The sequence below is a fragment of the Rhinolophus sinicus genome, chromosome 1 (genome assembly GCF_057876585.1).
Source record: "Rhinolophus sinicus isolate RSI-liver-muscle chromosome 1, RSI-T2T, whole genome shotgun sequence".
In the NCBI taxonomy this organism is placed as follows: Eukaryota; Metazoa; Chordata; class Mammalia; order Chiroptera; family Rhinolophidae; genus Rhinolophus; species Rhinolophus sinicus.
The window spans coordinates 117,869,853-117,884,749 of record NC_142501.1 but is presented as its reverse complement, the minus strand read 5'-3'; the positions used below and the strand labels follow the sequence as shown (position 1 = coordinate 117,884,749).

General features: G+C 35.7%; 1 pseudogene; it reads right to left on the bottom strand.

The window, feature by feature from the left end:
* Positions 1-10,502: 10,502 nt before the first annotated feature.
* On the bottom strand, positions 10,503-11,888 carry LOC109454898 (elongation factor 1-alpha 1 pseudogene; annotated as a pseudogene).
* Positions 11,889-14,897: the final 3,009 nt, after the last annotated feature.

Genomic DNA, 14,897 nt, shown 5'->3' with positions numbered 1-14,897 from the left:
ATTTTTTTTCCCATATGGTTATCCAGTTGCTCTAGAATAATTATTTGAAAAGATTTTCCTGTTGGATAACTGTAACATTTCTGTTGAGAATTAATTGATTATATATGAATCGGTATCTTTCTAGATAATCTGTTATGTTCTATTGATTTATTTTCTTTCTTTACACCAATAGTACACACTTCATATAACTGTTAATGTAAGTTCTTCAGCTTTTTGTTCTTTTGCAATATTTTTTTTACTATTATAAGTCATTTTCATTTCTATGCAAAATTTGCAGTTAGCTAATCAATTTATAAATAATTAACATCTGAACAATGTTGAGTTTTCTGATTCATTAATACGGCATATCTCTCCATTTTTAGAGTCTTCAGTATTCAAGGCTTGCCTATTCTTGGATAATTCTTTTCTAAGTATATTATAATTTTGGATGCTATTATAAATGATATGGTTTTTAAGTTTCTTTTCCCGTAACTCAATCACCTACCAGAGTCCCCACCTCCAAATACCATCACATTAGGGGTTAGATTTCAACGTATCAATTTTGAGGGGGACACAAATAGTCAATCTATAGCAACAGGTGTGGAAAATAAATCCATCATTCCCAAAACACTAGTCTGGAAGTGATACTCACCACTGCTGCTTGCATTCCACTGGTGAAAATGAGACATGTGGGCACCCCTGAATGCAGAGAGCAGTGTGGGGGTAAACAACTACATGTAGTCTCCATTTGGCCAGCAATTTCCCCTGCAACAGCCCTATAAATGGAAGGAGAACATTAGTTTTTGGTAGACTAGCCATAAACAGAAGGGAACTATGAGTCTGCTAGTCAGAAACTATGAGCATGCCACCTTATTGTCTTTATTGATGGAGAAGTCTGGAAAGTGAAAATACTCATTTTTCTAGCCCAAATTCAGCTAAGGATGATGAGTGATACATTACTGAGTCATGAAATGTACCACAAAGTTCCTGTCCCTCAAGAAGAATGAGCTTGTCGCTTTGTTTTTTTTTTTCACCTGTACATCTTTTTTGCCTGTAATATTGCAATGAGACCCATAGCCAATGATCATGAGTATGAAGACCCTCGCATCCAGGAATAGAAAGATGGAAGGAGCTTGGGTCAATGATGCTGTTGAATGATTGCATCAGCCTTGATTGCCTCCCTCTGGACCTTTTTGTTATATAAGGAAATTAACTGTATCCCTTGTTCTTTACATAACCATTTATTGGGGTTTCAGTTAATTGTAGCTGCAGTCCTAAGATATGTAATTACAGTGATTGTCTCATCCATGCAATTAATTTTTCCTTGGGACAATAGAACAGCTATTTTTATAGTAGATTCTTTAATATCTGTCTTCAGATGCTTTTATATCAAAAGTCATTTTAAAATTCACACCACTCCTAATTTCACAGAATTCTTTGCGTCAAGATCATCAAAACAATGTGAATTCAGAATCCAGCTGTTTAAAGAGTCCGTTTCACATTAATTAGACAAAGTACATTCTTGAAAGTTAAAAACTAAAATGTCCATTTTTGGTACATACAAACATGAAAAATATACAAAAAGAGAATACAAAGCATTAAAATGACACATAATAACGTGACAGTTATGTTTCATAAAAGGAAATATATCAAAGGAAGAAAAGATATGTAATTGGATGAAAAACAGGAATTATCTCATTTCAAAAACACCTATGAATATACTAGGGAGAGGAAGAAAAAATGTAAGACGATATTTAGTAGATGGAAGTGAGAATATTGAGCAACGAGGTAATAGACTAACCAAAGTATCCTTGATATCCAGCAGCGTAACACAATAATACCCTGCCAGGTTGGAAATTAAGAATCAGTTTACAAATAAATTGCTGAAAGATTATGCATCTTAATTGCTATCCTCACCCCCCAAAACAGATACCAAATAAGACAGACAAATGAGTAGCACTTTCAAGAATTTCTTGCAATTGAAATGAATATGACAGGTATATTTCCAGAAAAAGCTCAATTTGTCAACTGAGTGCTTCTGCAGAATTTTACCACTTTTACTGAGGAGAGGATTGTCACCCACTCCCACTTCATTCCTTGTGGTGCTGATTCATTGGTTTTATTTTTGGGTCTCATAATTTAGAGACTGAAATTGTGTGCAGAAAAAAATTCATTCCCTTCTAATTTCCACTGCCTCTTTCAGCTTTATGCAATAATATATAAATAAGGCATTTATTGCATATACAGTTTTAAAAATCTATATTGTCCTTTCTTACAGTTCCTCATTAGTGATGACAGGCCCGTAGTTTGGATATTAATTTTCCTCTATCTCAGAATGAATCAATGCTGTTCCACTTCTTGTTACTATTATTTATGACCTTCCGAAGTATAAACCTTTGAAAGTTAGAAGCATGATTTGCTGGAAAGCACTGATTCCCATAATAAAATTTTTAAGTTCGCTGACTTACAAAGTTGTCGCACATTTTAATTTTGTTACTATGTCCATATGAATCGTTGTTTCTCCAGACTATTTGGTTACAAAATGTGGCTATTCATCCCACCAAACTACTTGTTGAACAATATCAATAGATGTTATCACATAATTGGGATAAATACATAGAAATATCTTTGACACAGGGTAAATTGGAAGGTACTTGGGGAAGCAAATCTTGAATGTCTTGTCACTTGGTAGTGTATTAATTTCATGCTTTTTGCTAAGATTTGAGTTGGAAAGGGAAATAGGTACAAAAATCTCATACTCTTTAACAAACTCATAATACCTTTTGAAATATGTGATTACTTTTTAAAACTCAAGTTTGTGAAACAATTTAGTATTCTCAGTAAACTGTTTAAAATAAGATTAAAGCTGAGTAGCATATAGAATCTAATGGATATATGGCTATGGCTAAATTTAAGAGCTTACTCTGTATATTTTGCATGACGCTTTTCAAAATTCAAACCTAGCCATAAGATTAAATTAAGAAAAAGATAGCATTCGAACCAGCATTAAAACCATGGAGATTTTAAAAAATAGAAAGAATGAAGGAGAAAATATAGACTGTATACCAAATGTTTGTGTGTGTGTATCACATAACGTATACATATATATATAATAAGAACTGTAATGAAATTACAATCATCTCCAAAAGAGGTAGTGAAAATTCCCCAAACATGTTTAATGGGATATCGAAAATACAATTAAACCTGGCAGTTTATAGTATTAGGAATGATAATATTTGTGAAAACCAAAAATATATTGCCATTATTGTTTTCCAAGATACTGTGCTACTCCTTTGGCCATCAGTTTTTAAAATAATTTACTCTCTGGCACTAGAAAGAAATGTAAGCCATGCACAACACCCACAAAACCAACAAAAATAACATTTTAAAGAGGACAAGCTGCCTTGGGTGAACCTTTCCATATCTTGTCATGTGTAGCACTTACATGATGACCTAGATTTAATAAAATCATGAAAACATGGACACGTGACAATTTAAATGTGGATGGGAACAGGAAGACTTCTAGTTTTACCCATATTAGCCGGATTACAGACAAAACAAAGCAGAGGTGAAGAGAGGCCTTATAGTTTGTGTAATTCCCTGAAGTCCAACTCCTTCAAATAGGATGAAGATAGGCACTCATGCTGAGCACAAATACCTTCTATCATTAGAGAATCAAGCGTGAACTCGAGACAAAGACCATGCCTTCCTAGACCTTTTATCCTAATTATCTGAGGAGAATAGAGAGCCCCAAAACTGATCCCTGACTCCACAAACACTCCCAGCCTCATTCTTACCACCACCATCTTTGTTAAATCTACCAGGAATATTTCCTTATGCCTTTTACTTTCATGTATCTGTCACCACAAATCCTCCCGCTTCCCACATCATCCCGTTTCTCCCACACTTAACCTCCCTAAGGCTTCGCACATCCTTATTCTGACCCCTCTGGCACCTCAGCCCATCTCCTGAAGCACTTCTAATGTGTCCTCTGAATTCAAAGCCCATTACTGGCAAAATCCTCTTTCTTCACAACCTCTTCTCTGCATATTCTTTTCTCCTTCTTGTTCTGATGGAAGTCTGGCTCGGTAGTGGTGGCTCTGTTTGACCACCAGGCCTGGAGGCAAGTGAGTTGTCCTTGCTGTAGAATGCAGCTTCCAGACTGTTCTTCCTCCCCGTCACCTCTCCAACTTTGAATCATATTCATTAATATAAGATTTCATCACCTACCACTTTTCAGTACTGATGTTATATATGAACCTTCTATTTCTCTGCAGTTTTAGCTCCATTATTATGGTAATTCTTCACAATATTAGTTTGAAGTTTTAATACACAAAGAGAAGATTCTTCTGATCCTCTGGCCTCCAAGTCTACAAACTCCTCTTCTACAACAATCTTATACTCCATCCAACCTCACACATCAGCCTCTCACATGATCATACTCTAGAAATTCACATGACCAATATCTAGAACCCCTCCAAAATCTCAATTCCATTTTATGACCACCACCTCCTATCAACACAGCTCCCTCCCCCTGTATTATTCCAACTCCAGCAATCTTTTGTACCATTGAGAAAACCAATTCATTGATGCTGCAACCTTTTACTGTCCTTAATCCCTTCCTCGCATTCTCCTTCAAATGCCTTGGTCTTTATGAACACTGTTACTTAAACCCATGGTTCTTTGGCATCTGTACATGTAGTCTTTCAATTTTGTTCTTCTTTTTCAAGAGTCTTTGGTTTTTTGGGGTCCCTTGAATATTTCGTGTGAATTTTAGATAGGCTTTCAATTTCTGCAAAAAAAATGAAAAAATAAAAATACCACTGCAATTTTGATAGGTATTATATTGAATCTGTAGGTAGCTTTGGGTAGTATTGTCATCTTGGTAATATTAAGTCTTTCAATTTATGAAAGCAGAATATCTTTCCTTTTATTTGCGTCTTCCTTAATTTCTTCACAATGTTTTATAGTTTCAATATACAAACATATAAATTTATTCCTAAGTATGTTATTTTTAAAATTTTTATTAAATTCATAGAGTAACTGGTTAACAACATTGTATAAATTTCAGGTGTACAACTTTATAATGATATCTGTATATTCTATTATGTTTTCTTTTAGGATTGTTCATTGTTGTATATAGAAACACAACTGATTTTTGTTAGTTTATTTTGTGTTCTGCAACTTTGCTGAATTTATTTATTAGTTCTAGCAGTTTATTGGTAAAATCTTTTAGGGTTTCTATGTATAAGATCATGCCATGTATTAACAGAAGATCATGTCATCTATTAACAGAGATAATTTTACTCCTTCCTTTCTAATTTGGGTTCCTTTTATTTCCTTATTTCTTTTTTAATTATTCTTTTTTCCCTAATTGCTCTGATCAGAACTTACTCTACTATGTTGAATAGATGTGGCAAAAGCGGAGATCCATGTCTTGTTCCCAATCTTAGAGGGGAAGCACTAAGTCTTTTACCATTGAATATAATGTTAGCTGTGGGTTCTTCATATATGGCCTTTATTATGTTGAGGGAGTTTCCTTTTTATTCCTGGTTTATTAAGGTTTTTTTAAAAATCATGAAAGGGTATTGACTTTTTAAAAAATGTTTTGCTTCAAAAATTGAGATAAACATGTAGTATTATGATTTTATTAATGTGGTGTATTATAATGATTGATTTTCATATGTTGAACCATCTTTGGATTTCAAGAATTAGTCCCATTTGGTTATGGTGTATAATTCCTTTGATATGCTGCTGAATTCTGTGCTAGAATTTTGCTGAGGATTTTAGTATCGATATTCATGATGGATATTGATGAGTAGGTTTCTTGTAGTGTCTTTGACTTTGGTATCATGGCAATGCTGCCCTCATACAATAAATTAGGAAGTGCTCTCTCCTCTTTAATATTTTGGAAGAGTTTGAGGATTGGTTTTAATACTTCTGTGTTTGCTGAATTCACTAGTGAAGCCATTTTGTCCAGGTCTTTGTTGTTGTAGTGGTTGTTATTGGGAAGTTTTTTTTATTACTGACTCAATCTCCTTACCAGTTATAGGCCTCTGGGTTTTGTATTTATTTTTGAGTAAGTTTTGGTACATTGCATGTTTCTAGAAACGTGCCCATTTCAATTATGTTTCCTCCCTTCCACTCACTTTAGGTTTAGTTTACTTTTTCTAGTTTCTTGTGGTGTAAAGTTAAAGTATTAACTTGAGATCCTTCTTTTTTAATGTATGCACTTACAGTTATGAATTTCACTCTGAGAACTGCTTTTGCTACACCCCACAGTGTTGATATGTTGTGTTTTATTTTATTTGTCTCAAGGTGCACTCTAATTTATTTTTGTGATTTTTTTCTTTGACTCATCAGTGGTTTAAGAGTATATTATTTAATTCCTACATATTTGTGAACCTTCCAATTTCCTCTTGTTATTGAGTTCTAGTTTCATTTTATTTTTTATCTGAAAAGATCGTTTGTATAAGTATTTTAAATTTAAGACTTTTTTGTGGACTACCATATGGTCTAGCCTGAAGAATGTTCCACGTATACTTGAGAAAAATACTTATATTTTTCTGTGTATTCTGCTGTTGCTGGGTGGAATGTTCTGTCAATGTCAAGGCCAGTTGGTTTATAGTGTTGTTGAAGTTTTTTGTTTCCTTGTTAATCCTCTGTCTGGTTTTTCTATCCATTATTGAAAGTCTCCAACTATTATAGTACAACTGTCTATTTCTCCCGTCCAATTCTATCAGTGTTTTCTTCATATATTTGGGGAGTCCTGTTTTACTGGTTCATACATGTTTTTAATTGTTATATCTTCTTTATGAGCTGTCATTTTGATCAATATGTGATGTCTTTTTGTTTCTTAGAAGAGTTTTTGACTTAAAGTCCATTTTGTCTGATTTTAGTCTAGCTACCCCAGCTCTCTTTTGGTTACTATTTGCATGGAATATCTTTTTCCATACCTTCAATTTCAAACTGTTTGTGTCTTTAGATCTAAAGTGAATAGTTTGTAGACACCATATAGTTGGGTCATGATTTTATTTTTTAAATTTGTTCTGTCAATCTATGTCTTTTGATGGGTGAGTTTAATCCATTTATATTTAAAGTGAATACTAATAAGGACTTTGTCATTTTGCCATCTGTTTCTTATATGCCTTATGGCTTTTTTGTCCCTTATTTCCTCTACTACTGACTTCCTTTGTGTTTAGTTCATTGTTATAGTGATCCGTTTTAATTTTCTTCTCACTTTTTTTGTGTATATTCTACAGCTATTTTCTTTGTGATTACCATGGGGATTACATATAACATACAAAAATTTTAGCAATCTTAAACTTGAATTAATACCAACTTAATTTCAATTGCATACAAAAAAGTAAAATAAAACTCTTATACACCTTCATCCTCCTTTTGTGTTGTTGGTTTCACAAATTTTATCTTTTAGCACTATGTACACAATAACATAGATTTATAATTATTTTATGTATTTTCTTTTAAGTCATGTAGAAATGTAATTACAAACCAAAATTAAAATAATGCTGCTTTTATATCGGGGGTGCCAAAAAAATGTATACAAGTGGACACTGGTCAACGTTGCTCAAGCAGTAGTTCGCCATAATCAGAAGTGTCTGGACGCTAATGGTAACCACTTTGAGCATCTCTTGTAATTGCAGAAGTCAAATGTGACTTGTATTCATCTTTTGTTATCAGTATATATTGAGTATTACAATTTTAATACAGTTTTCCTTTCTTAAAATGTGTAGATACTTTTTTGGCATCCTCTGTATTTCCATTAGTTTTTACCTTTACCAGAGATCTTTGTCTCTTCTATGGGTACAAGTTGTTATGTAGGATCCATTCATTTCAACCTGAAGAACCCCATTAGCATTTCTTGTAGATCACGTCTAGTGGGAAATAACTTCCTCAACTTTTGTTTATCTGAGAGTATCTTAATTTCTCCCTCATTTTTAAAGACAATTTTACCAGATATAGAATTCTCAGTTGACAGTTTTTTCCTCTTTCATCACCTTAAGTATATCATCTCACTGCCTTATGGTCTCCAGTTTTCTGATGAGAAAGCAGCTGATAATCTAGTTGAGTTCCCCCTTGTACATGATGAGTGGCTTCTTGCTGCTTTCAAAATTCTTTGTCATTGGCTTTTGAAAGTTTGACTCTAACATGTCTTGATGTGGGTCTTGCCTGGATTATGCATAGCCATATACGTGGCTGCTTTTGAATATCCTAATTTCCCAGAGACTCACTTACTTCTCTGGGACTGAGATGTTCTATTGCATGTCTACTCCTATCGTATGTCTAGTCCTAATTCCTTGTCACAGGTGTCTGTGGGTTTGCAGTCACCTTTTAGTTTTTATAAGCAGTGCCCACCTCTTTCCTGTCTTCATTCTGACGTAGAAGTATGTCTTGTGCAGTCCTTCAGATATTTTCCAAAGAACTTAGAACACACATGCACAACAATTTGTAAATAAGGCCTGCTGTGCTTCCTCTGGTTCAAAGGAGGAAACTAGAAACTATGCTTCTGTTGGTTCCAAAACCAAGACTCTGACTGTGCTGGGAAGAACCCCTTTTCTTGTCATGTACCCCCTTTGTCATGAACCCCCTTTCTTCACTTTCTTCCCACCCTTCTTTTTTGACAGACCTGGGGGAGCCCCTGGGCTAGTCTTTGGATTTCATCTCTTCTCCGTTTATTTTCTTGTTTTATCTCATTTATCTATATGGTAATGAGTCCAAATGTATATTTCAAATTTAGACCTCTCTTTCAGACTCCAAAATCATCTAGCAGCCAACTTGACTCTGCATTTGTATGTTTTATAAAAATCTCAAACTCTGTGTTTCCAAAATGGAACTCCTTATCTTTCCCTTCAAATATGCTCTACTTGCAGCCTTCCACATCTCTGTCGATTACAAACTTCCACTTGTTCAGAACCAAAGACCTGGGATCATTCTTGACTCATTCTTCTCTCACTTGCCAAATACAAATTGTTACCAAATATTTTGGCTCTACCTTTAAATTACCCAGAATCCATTTTCTCCACCTCCTCTGCTGTCACTCTCATCCTAGCTACTATTCTCTCTCACCTGATTGCTCTTAAGGGAATTACTATTGGCTATTGTGCATTGTCCCTTTAGTATTTAATCTCAACACAGCAGCCAAAATCATTGGTTTAAAATATAAGTCAGGCCATAAACTTATCTGCTCAACACTCTACAATCAATCTCATTTTACTCCTAATAAAAGCCAATGTTTTCACAGTGGTCAATAAGTAGTTCGCAGAGTTCTTACTGAGCCACACCTGCATCAGAATCCCCAATGGTGTGTGGGTTGTACTAGCTAAAAGTCAGAGTCCTGGGCCTTATAGTAGACCTTCTGGATGGGAACCTCTGAGAGTAGGTCTTAGGGATCTGTATATTGAACAGGCCTCCGGTGCTGTGTGCACCAAAATTTGAGCAGTTCTGGTACATACTGTATGTATGATCTGCCTCTCCTCCATTGCTTCTCTGAACTCAGCTCCTATAATTCTTCTTGTTCACTCTGCTATAGGTGCACTGGCATCCTTCATGTTCCCTGACAACCTCACCTTTGAGTAAGAGCCGTTGCAATGCCTGCTTCTGCCTAAAAAGCTCTTGTCCCAGACTGCGGCATGGCTCACCCTCTCATGACCTCAAGTCTTTGCCCAAACATCATCTTTTCAATAGGGCCTCCTTGGACTTCCCTGTTTATACTCACTTCATGCACTGCCTCGTATAATTTTGACTTCCCTTAAGCCTCTTCAACTTTCTCTTTTTTTTCCATGCCATATAAAACTCCTAACACTCTGTAACTTATCACATACATTGTATATGATGTGTTTTGTTTTTTTGTTTTTGTTTTGTTTGTTTGTTTCCCGTCTGGAATATAAGCTCCACAGCGCAGGGATTCTTGTTTTGTTCACTCACAAGTTCCAAGTGCCAACAGTAATGTCTGGCACATGGGTGGCTCAATAAGTAATTATTGAGAATGACTTGCTGCATTTATGTTTGTGGAAATATGTTGTGAATTTTCATTTTTATCTTTGACATAGGAAAACATATTAAAACAAAGATTATGAAAATTACTTATAATAAGAATAAACATGAATATGGAAAGCCAATACCAAGTCTTATTTGAAATGATCATATCTTCAGTGGATTTTTATTTCTACTATAAAGCATACACACTGTTTTTTGGGAGAACTTTTTTTTTTCCCCCTCATTAAACTTTGTTTTAATGGGTCTCGAAATTCTGTGACAGATTTTTGGTCTAGTTGTTTCCATTAAAAAGTACTGATTTAAAAAACTAATAACTTAAAAATTGCCACACAAAAAAAACAAATGGTCCACAAAACATTCTCCTTTCCCTCTGAAGATGTTATGATGCATTGTAATCATTAACCAGTCTTTTACTATTACACTTAAACAGCCAACTGAGACAAACAGCTCTGAGACCGTTCTCCCACCACTGATTGAGACTGGGTGGCAGGTATTGGGGATAAGATTCATTTAACTTTCTGAGCTTTCTGGGCAGACTTGGTGCCCTTGCCAGCTCCAGCTGCCTTCTTGTCCACTGCTCTAATGACACCCACAGCAACTGTCTGTTCTCGGGTCATGAACAGCAAAATGACCCAGAGGAGGGTCGTCAGAGAAGCTCTCAACACACAGGGGTTGCCAGGAACCATGTCAACGATGGCAGCACCACCAAATTTCAAAAACTTGGGGCCACCTTCCAGCTTTTTCCCTGAACGACGATCAATCTTCTCCTTCAGCTCAGCAAATTTGCAAGCAATGTGAGCTGTGTGACAATCAAGCACAGGTGCCTATCTGGCACTGATTTGGCCTGGATGGTTCAGGATACTCACCTGAGCAGTGAAGCCAGCTGCCTCCATTGGTGCGTCATTTTTGCTGTCACCAGCCACATTGCCATGACAAACATCTTTGACAGACACATTCTTGACATTGAAACCCACATTGTCCCCAGGAAGAGCTTCACTCAAAGCTTCATGGTGCATTTCAACAGACTTTACTTCAGTTGTAACATTGACTGGAGCCAAGGTGACCACCATGCCGGGTATGAGAACACCAATATCCACTCGGCCCACAGGGACAGGACCACTACCACCAATTTTGTAGACATCCTGGAGGGGCAGATACGAAGGCTTGTCAGTTGGACGAGTTGGTGGCAGGATGCAATCCAGAGCTTCAAGTAGCGTGGTTCCACTGGCACTGCCATCTTTACGGGTGACTTTCCGTCCCTTGAACCAAGGCATGTTAGCTCTTGACTCCAGCATGTTGTCACCGTTCCAACCAGAAATTGGCACAAACGCTAGTGTGTCAGGGGGGTAGCCAATTTTCTTAATGTAGGTGCTGACTCTCTTAATGATTTCCTCGTATCTCTTCTGGCTGTAAGGAGGCCCAGGGGAATCGATTTTGTTAACACCAACAATTAGTTGTTTCACACCTCGTGTGTAAGCCAGAAGGGCACGCTCACGGGTCTGCCCATTCTTGGAGACACCTGCTTCGAATTCACCAACACCACCAGCAACAATCAGGACAGCAAGTCAGCCTGAGGTGCCTGGAATCATGTTTTTGATAAAGTCTCTGTGTCCTGGGGCATCGATGATGGTCACGTAATACTTGCTGGTCTGGAATTCCCACAGGGAGATATTAATGGTGATCCCACGCTCGCGTTCAGCTTTCAGTTTATCCAAGACCCAGGCAGACTTGAAGGAGCCCTTTCCCATCTCAGCAGCCTCCTTCTCTAATTTTTCAATGGTTCTTTTTTCGATCCCACCACATTTGTAGATCAGATGACTAGTAGTGGTAGACTCACCGGAATCTACGTGTCCAATGACAACGATGTGGATGTGTTTCTTTTCCTTCCCCATTTTGGGTTAGAGTCAGCAGTGGTTTTCACTACACCTCTGTTCTGGCGGTAAACCCGTTGCGAAAAAGCTCGGGAGAACTTTCATAAAAGCAAACAATTTGAAACAAAGATTTGGTAGAATAATGTTTAAAAAGACTAGCTACCTCCCTCATTACGAAATACCCAGAACTAGCATAAATACTTTCTGCAAAGATTTGCTTGTGGTAAGCAGTCTGTCATTTTAAATTTTGTATTGTCTTTCTCCTATTTTTGGTTACTACTTTTCCTCCAAACAAAATATATGCTCTTTTATTCCTTTTAATTAAAAAAAAAACAACACATGTAGATATTGAATTCATGTAAAAATATAATACAGCTCTTAATTTTTGTGTTCTACAATAGTTTAGATACTTATAGTTTGAAATATTGGATAAACAAAATGGAAAGGGAAATACATTGTTATTTAAAAATTCATGAGAAGTCACCCATTTTCCATAGAACTCTTTCACAAAGATGATCTAGTGCTTCTCTGAAGCACTAGTGCTCCTATTTTGAAGTTGGCCCGACATTATAAGATTCAGTTGTTGGTTCCTATAACTGAATCTGTCATTTAGTGCCCCAAGCAAATTGGGACCCTAAGCCTGAGTGAATTTTGAATGGCTCTGCTTACAACTACATATAACTTACGGTGTTTTGGTAGTGACAATAAGAGATGGAGAATATATGATAGAAAAAGAGGCTACAAAAATTGTCCTACCAATTCAAATCCCAGTGTTATGAACCTCCTAGAGTTTCAAATGATTCCTTGCGATAAATGTTATGATAAGCTAAATAATAGTGCTTTTTTATAATCTGTGGTTATATTGATAATAATAATCAACCCACCATCCGTATTATAAAAAAGTAAAATTGTTAATACGCAAAAATTTAGAAAGGATGTTTTCAAAGAAAATCACAAAGAATAGAATTCATTGAAAATAATAATTTCCAGATGGCAAAATTCACTGCTCTCCTTTTATTTGTTCTACCTTCTATTGTTATGGGCTGTGTTAGTTATTTTTATCCCTAACACACAGCATGTATTAGAAATGTTATAAACGTTTGTTGAATAGGAAAGTTAGAAGATATACTTTAAATTTTTGAAGCTCAATTCTTCTTTTTAAAAATAGTCCCAACAATAATTGGCCATTCTTCCTCTAGAGGTTCTGATACATCGATAACCTGAGTTATGCCCCTTAAGGTATTTATGCTAAACAAGCAAGAGGTTTATTTAACTAGAGCAAAACTACTCACCCATTAGTTTTGATCAATTGCTTTGTTGTCACTTTCATTAGACTGTTTAATTTGAGCCACAATTAAATGTTATTCTTTTAAAAGATACAGCAGATTCCTCAGCCATTAATTAAAGGGTCTGACTAAAGTTGGTTACAAGATGGATGCTACATACCTTCCACTGATGACCCAACTCAGCAAAACACTGTACTTCTGGTTTGAGAAACAAATATTGTAACTCTAATAATGAAAACTTTAGTTTCTTCAGGAGTACATGAACAGGGTCTCATAAAATGTCTTCAGGTGTGCTACCAGAGCACTCTGCTTCCTATATAAGGAATCACACAGTGCATACCAGCAAAATAAATCCATGAATGTTATTTTTTTATACAAATTAGAATTCATACATATAATTTATAAATTGAGGAAAATGGGAATGATGTATAAATGATTCTCTGTATAATCATTCTTGCCCCTCATTAAGTAAAGGAGCCGTTCTCAACTATCCAGACTCCTTGTAATATATTTGTCTCAAAGGCACTGGCATAAACAGCTAAAACCCGGAAGTTTCTGCATCTTGGAGGGGTAGGACCTCAGCAATAGTTACTGATGCTGCTCAAGTATGTTCTTAGTGTTCTTCTGCCCTCAAATTCATATCTGTGTAAATCTAAAGCCCATTAACACTATTGGTAATAATGATATGGAGTATAGATATTTTTAATCTATGCATTTACTGAAGTTCTCCAAAACCCACAAAAATAAAATTACAAATCAAACACAATCTTTCATGAAAGTTGGCTATAGCCATATCGCCAACATACAGAAAGAAATAATGTCTTCCAAATTAAGGCAATTTAGAGCAAATTAAGAGGGCGCAGAGGACGTGGTGTAAGTAACAGATGTAGATATTTCTAAAAGTAAATGATATGCTCCGAAAAGTTTCAACCAGTATTTCATTTTCTTGGAACAACAAAGTCTGGGGGCATGGATGGACCAAAGACAAAGGAGGACATTTCTATAAAAACTTAGTTTGACATCATTAAAAAGAAAATTTAGTAGAACTAAAAGAAGAAATGAACTAATCCACAATCAAATTATAGTTGGGAACTTTAACTCATTTCTCTCAAGAGTTTACAAAACAGAAAAAAATCAGAAAGAACATAGTAGAAGTTCTGATCAACACAACTATCAGTTTTGACCTAATTGACATATACTATTATTTGAATTGAAAGTGTGAAAGTAGGTATCTTGTCATATACTTGACTTTAAGATTATACATAATACTTAACAATCAATTAGGATATTTATATAGGTTGTTGGCAGACACTGTTTGTCAAATTGAGGCAGCTTCTTATATTCAGTATGACCTGGTGATTAAAAGCAAGATTTCTAGAGCTAGATAATCTAGGTTCAAATATGGTACATTATTTACTGGCCACGGGGCCTAGAAAGAGTTCTGTGTCTACTCTCTGCCTGATACAACTTCATCAACACTCACTTTTACCATAATATAAGTGCAGTATTGATAGATGTTCCATGTATGCTGGAAAAGAATATCTGTTTTGTAAAGTTTGTATGGAAGGAGTCTATAAACACACATTAGCCCACATCTGTCAAATCCTCTCTATGCTTATAGATTTTTGTTTCCTCAGTGTATCAAATATGGATTCAACCATGTTTGATTTGTTACTCAACAAATCCACTACTACTTTTAAATGACTAGTTTTCATTCCCAGACTAAACTTTATTTTGATATATG